Source organism: Oncorhynchus keta, unplaced genomic scaffold, assembly GCF_023373465.1.
Source record: "Oncorhynchus keta strain PuntledgeMale-10-30-2019 unplaced genomic scaffold, Oket_V2 Un_contig_3980_pilon_pilon, whole genome shotgun sequence".
Lineage (NCBI taxonomy): Eukaryota > Metazoa > Chordata > Actinopteri > Salmoniformes > Salmonidae > Oncorhynchus > Oncorhynchus keta.
In genome coordinates, this window is record NW_026287537.1 from 1 (window position 1) to 6,000 (window position 6,000).

Consider the following 6,000-nt stretch of genomic DNA (forward strand, 5'->3'; position numbering starts at 1 on the left):
ATTCCCTCCTCTCCCTTCCCCTCCACTCACCTCCTCTACGTGACACCATTCATTCCTCTCCTCTCCCTTCCTCCCTCACCTCCTCTCGTGACACCATTCATTCCTCTCCCTCCCTTCCCCTCCACTCACCTCCTCATTGACACCATTCATTCCTCTCCTCTCTTCCCCTCCTCTCACCTCCTCTCCTCTGACACCATTCATTCCTCTCCTTCCCTTCCCTCCACTCACCTCCTCTCGTGACACCATTCATTCCTCTCCTCTCCTTCCCCTCCACTCACCTCCTCTACGTGACACCATTCATTCCTCTCTCTCCTTCCCTCCACTCACCTCCTCTCGTGACACCATTCATTCCTCCTCTCCTTCCCCTCCTCACCTCCTCTCGTGACACCATTCATTCTCCTCTCCCTTCCTCCACTCTCCTCCTCTCATTGACACCATTCATTCCTCTCCTCTCCCTTCCCCTCCACTCACCTCCTCTCGTGACACCATTCATTCCTCTCCTCTCCTTCCCCTCCACTCACCTCCTCTACGTGACACCATTCATTCCTCTCCTTCCCTCCCTCACCCCTCCTCTACGTGACACCATTCATTCCTCTCTCCCTTCCCCTCTCACCTCCTCTCGTGACACCATTCATTCCTCCTCCCTTCCCCTCCACTCACCTCCTCTACGTGACACCATTCCTCTCCTCTCCCTTCCCCTCCACTCACCTCCTCTCATTGACACCATTCATTCTCTCCTCCTTCCCTCCACTCACCTCCTCTCGTGACACCATTCATTCCTCTCCTCTCCTTCCCCTCCACTCACCTCCTCTACGTGACACCATTCATTCCTCTCCTCTCCTTCCCTCCACTCTCACCTCCTCTACGTGACACCATTCATTCTCTCCTCTCCCTTCCCTCCACTCTCACCTCCTCTCATTGACACCATTCATTCCCTCTCCTCTCCTTCCCTCCACCTCTCACCTCCTCTCATTGACACCATTCATTCCTCTCCCTTCTCCCTCCACATTCACCTCCTCACCTCCTCTCACGTGACACCATTCATTCCTCTCCTCTCCCTTCCCCTCCACTCACCTCCTCTCATTGACACCATTCATTCCTCCTCTCCTTCCCCTCCACTCACCTCCTCTACGTGGCACCATTCATTCCTCCTCTCCCTTCCCCTCCACTCCATTCCTCCTCCCGTGACACTTCATTCCTCTCCTCTCCCTTCCCCTCCACTCCTCCTCTACGTGTGACACCATTCATTCCTCTCCTCCCTTCCCCTCCACTCACCTCCTCTACGTGACACCATTCATTCCTCTCCTCTCCCTTCCCCTCCACTCACCTCCTCTACGTGACACCATTCATTCCTCTCCCTCCCTTCCTCCACTCCACCTCCTCTCGTGACACCATTCATTCCTCTCCTCTCCTTCCCCTCCACTCACCTCCTCTACGTGACACATTCATTCCTCTCTCTCCCTTCCCTCCACTCACCTCCTCTACGTGACACCATTCATTCCTCTCCTCTCCTTCCTCCACTCACCTCCTCTACGTGACACCATTCATTTCCTCTCCTCTCCTTCCCCTCCACTCACCTCCTCTACGTGACACCATTCATTCCTCTCCTCTCCCCTTCCCCCCTCCACTCACCTCCTCTACGTGACACCATTCATTCCTCTCCTCTCCTTCCCCTCCACTCACCTCCTCTCACGTGACACCATTCATTCCTCTCCTTCCCCTCCACTTCACCCCTCCATTCATTTCCTCTCCTCTCCTTCCCTCCTCTCACTCCTCTCACGTGACACCATTCCTCTCCTCTCCCTTCCCTCATTCCTCCTTCCTCCTCTACGTGACACCATTCATTCCTCTCTCTCCTTCCCCTCCACTCACCTCCTCTCATTGACACCATTCATCCTCCTCTCCTTCCCCTCCACTCCACCTCCTCTACGTGACACCATTCATTCCTCTCCTCTCCTTCCCCTCCACTCACCTCCTCTCGTGACACCATTCATTCCTCTCCTCTCCCTTCCCTCCACTCACCTCCTCTCGTGACACCATTCATTCCTCTCCCTCCTTCCTCCACTCACCTCCTCTCATTGACACCATTCATTCCTCTCCTCTCCTTCCCCTCCACTCACCTCCTCTCGTGACACCATTCATTCCTCTCCTCTCCTTCCCTCCACTCACCTCCTCTACGTGACACCATTCCTCTCCTCTCCCTTCCTCCACTCACCTCCTCTACGTGACACCATTCATTCCTCTCCTCTCCCTTCCCCTCCACTCACCTCCTCTTGTGACACCATTCATTCCTCTCCTCTCCTTCCCCTCCACTCACCTCCTCTCATTGACACCATTCATTCCCTCTCCTTCCCCTCCACTCACCTCCTCTCACGTGACACCATTCATTCCCTCCTCCTCTCCTTCCTCCACTCACCTCCTCTCGTGACACCATTCATTCCTCTCCTCTCCTTCCCCTCCACTCACCTCCTCTACGTGACACCATTCATTCCTCTCCTCTCCCTTCCTCCACTCACCTCCCCTGACACCCATTCCTCTCCTTCCTTCCCTCACTCACCTCCTCTACGTGACACCATTCATTCCTCTCCTTCCCTCCACTCACCTCCTCTCGTGACACCATTCATTCCTCTCCTTCCTCCACTCACCTCCTCTCGTGACACCATTCATTCCTCTCCTCTCCTTCCCTCCACTCACCTCCTCTCGTGACACCATTCATTCCTCTCCTCTCCTTCCCCTCCACTCCTCCTCTCATTGACACCATTCATTCCTCTCTCTCCTTCCCCTCCACTCCACCTCCTCTCACGTGACACCATTCATTCCTCTCCTTCCCTCCACTCCTCCTCTACGTGACACCATTCATTCCTCTCCTTCCCCTCCACTCACCTCCTCTCGTGACACCATTCATTCCTCTCCTCTCCCTTCCTCCACTCCTCCTCTCGTGACACCATTCATTCCTCTCCTCTCCCTTCCCTCCACTCACCTCCTCATTGACACCATTCATTTCCTCTCCTTCCCCTCCACTCACCTCCTCTACGTGACACCATTCATTCCTCTCCTTCCCCTCCACTGACACTGCCATTCATTCCTCTCCCTTCCCTCCACTCACCTTCATTCCTCTCCTCTCCCTTCCCTCCACTCACCTCCTCTATTGACACCATTCATTCCTCTCCTCCCTTCCCTCCATCACCTCCTCTCGTGGCTTCATTCATTTCCTCTCCCTTCCCCTCCACTCACCTCCTCTACGTGACACCATTCATTCCTCTCCTCTCCTTCCCCTCCACTCACCTCCTCTCGTGACACCATTCCTTCCTCTCCTTCCCCTCCACTCACCTCCTCATTGACACCATTCATTCCTCTCCCTTCCCCTCCACTCACCTCCTCTCATTGACACCATTCATTCTCTCCTCTCCCTTCCCTCCACTCACCTCCTCTACGTGACACCATTCATTCCTCTCCTCTCCCTTCCCCTCCACTCACCTCCTCTCATTGACACCATTCATTCCTCTCCTCTCCTTCCCCTCCACTCACCTCCTCTACGTGACACCATTCATTCCTCTCCTCTCCCTTCCCTCCACTCACCTCCTCTCATTGACACCATTCATTTCCTCTCCTCTCCCTCCCTCCACTCACCTCCTCTACGTGACACCATTCATTCCTCTCCTCTCCCTTCCCCTCCACTCCTCCTCTCGTGACACCATTCATTCCTCTCCTCTCCTTCCCCTCCACTCACCTCCTCTCGTGACACCATTCATTCCTCTCCTCTCCTTCCCCTCCACTCACCTCCTCTCGTGACACCATTCATTCCTCTCCTCTCCCTTCCCCTCCACTCACCTCCTCTACGTGACACCATTCATTCTCTCCTCTCCTTCCCTCCACTCACCTCCTCTACGTGACACCATTCATTCCTCTCCTCTCCTTCCCTCCACTCACCTCCTCTACGTGACACCATTCATTCCTCTCCTCTCCTTCCCCTCCACTCACCTCCTCTACATTGACACCATTCATTCCTCTCCTCTCCCTTCCCCTCCACTCACCTCCTCTACGTGACACCATTCATTTCCTCTCCTCTCCCTTCCCCTCCACTCACCTCCTCTCATTGACATTCATTCCTCCTCCTTTTCCTTCACCTCCTCCACTCATTCCTCTCCTCCCTTCCTCCCACACCATTCATTTCCTCTCCCTTCCCCTCCACTCACCTCCTCTCACATTGACACCATTCATTCCTCTCCCTTCCCCTCCACTCACCTCCTCTACACGCGTGACACCATTCATTCCTCTCTCCTTCCCCTCCACTCACCTCCTCTACGTGACACCCATTCCTCTCTCTCCCTTCCCCTCCACTCACCTCCTCTATGTGACACCATTCATTCTCCTCTCCCTTCCCCTCCACTCACCTCCTCTCATTGACACCATTCATTCCTCTCCTCTCCCTTCCCCTCCACTCACCTCCTCTACGTGACACCATTCATTCCTCTCCTCTCCTTCCCCTCCACTCACCTCCTCTCATGTGACACCATTCATTCCTCTCCTCTCCTTCCCCTCCACTCACCTCCTCTCACGTGACACCATTCATTCCTCTCCTCTCCTTCCCCTCCACTCCTCCTCTACGTGACACCATTCATTCTCTCTCTCCTTCCCCTCCACTCACCTCCTCTCGTGACACCATTCATTCCTCTCCTCTCCCTTCCCCTCCACTCACCTCCTCTCATTGACACCATTCATTCCTCTCCTTCCCCTCCACTCACCTCCTCTCGTGACACCATTCATTCCTCTCCTCTCCCTTCCCTCCACTCACCTCCTCTCATTGACACCATTCATTCCTCTCCTCTCCCTTCCCCTCCACTCACCTCCTCTCGTGACACCATTCATTCCTCTCCTCTCCCTTCCCCTCCACTCACCTCCTCTACGTGACACCATTCCTCTCCTCTCCTTCCTCCACTCACCTCCTCTACGTGACACCATTCCTTCCTCTCCCTTCCCCTCCACTCACCTCCTCTACGTGACACCATTCATTCCTCTCCTCTCCCTTCCTCCACTCACCTCCTCTACGTGACACCCATTCATTCCTCTCTCTCCTTCCCTCCACTCACCTCCTCTACGTGACACCATTCCTCTCCTCTCCCTTCCCCTCCACTCACCTCCTCTACGTGACACCATTCATTCCTCTCCTCTCCCTTCCCCTCCACTCACCTCCTCTACGTGACACCATTCATTCCTCTCAGGGGGCAGCACTGAGCTAGCCTGCAGTACCCCAGTCAGCCTTCAACTAGAGTTAATCAACGAGAGGGGGCAGCACTGAGCTAGCCTGCAGTACCCCAGTCAGCCTTCAACTAGAGTTAATCATGGAGAGGGGGCAGCACTGAGCTAGCCTGCAGTACCCCAGTCAGCCTTCAACTAGAGTTAATCATGGAGAGGGGGCAGGGAATCAGGAAACTTCTGAATCTGCAGGAAATCAGGAATCCTCTGAAACGAGAGGGAATCGGCAGGGAATCAGGAATCTTCTGAATCGGCAGGAAATCAGGAATCCTCTGAATCCTCCATGATTTCAGGGGAGAAAAAAGATGATTCAGATAGAGGACTGGAGGATGATTGTAGCCTTCTAGATTTGTTCAGGTCGTGGTCCATTTATTTTGGTTAAATGTATTTCTCTCTCTCTCTATCTCTCTCCCTCCTCTCCTCTCTCCCCCTCTCTCTCCCTCCTCTCCCTCTCCCCTCTCCCTCTCTCCCTCTCTCCCTCTCTCTATCTCTCTTCTCTCTCTGTCTGTCTCTCTCTCTCTCCAGGGTGGTTGACAGTAGGTCCTACTCTGACCAACAGTAACTTCAACTCAGAGTCTTACTCCTCCCACTTCTCAGTCACAGTCTCACCTCTCAGGTAGGTCCTTAATCACACCACACACACACCTCAATCTGTCTTGTCTGTTCTTTCTCCTCTCCTCCATTTCTTCTCCATCTCTTCTCTCCTCCATCCATCTCTCCTCTCTCTCCTCCTCCATCTCTTCT

At 54.2% G+C, this 6,000-nt stretch overlaps 1 long non-coding RNA gene across 5 annotated transcripts; it reads right to left on the bottom strand.

Moving 5' to 3' along the window:
• Nucleotides 1-623: 623 nt before the first annotated feature.
• On the bottom strand, nt 624-5,715 carry LOC127924365 (uncharacterized). 5 transcript variants are annotated; one of them, XR_008117728.1, is made up of 5 exons: nt 5,091-5,715; nt 3,426-3,477; nt 2,216-2,267; nt 1,276-1,327; nt 1,031-1,074 (listed from the first exon to the last, which is right to left on the bottom strand). It is a non-coding gene; the product is annotated as an uncharacterized LOC127924365 (long non-coding RNA). The 5 variants fall into 5 exon arrangements; XR_008117730.1 differs by lacking the exon at nt 3,426-3,477; XR_008117732.1 differs by lacking the exon at nt 2,216-2,267.
• Nucleotides 5,716-6,000: the final 285 nt, after the last annotated feature.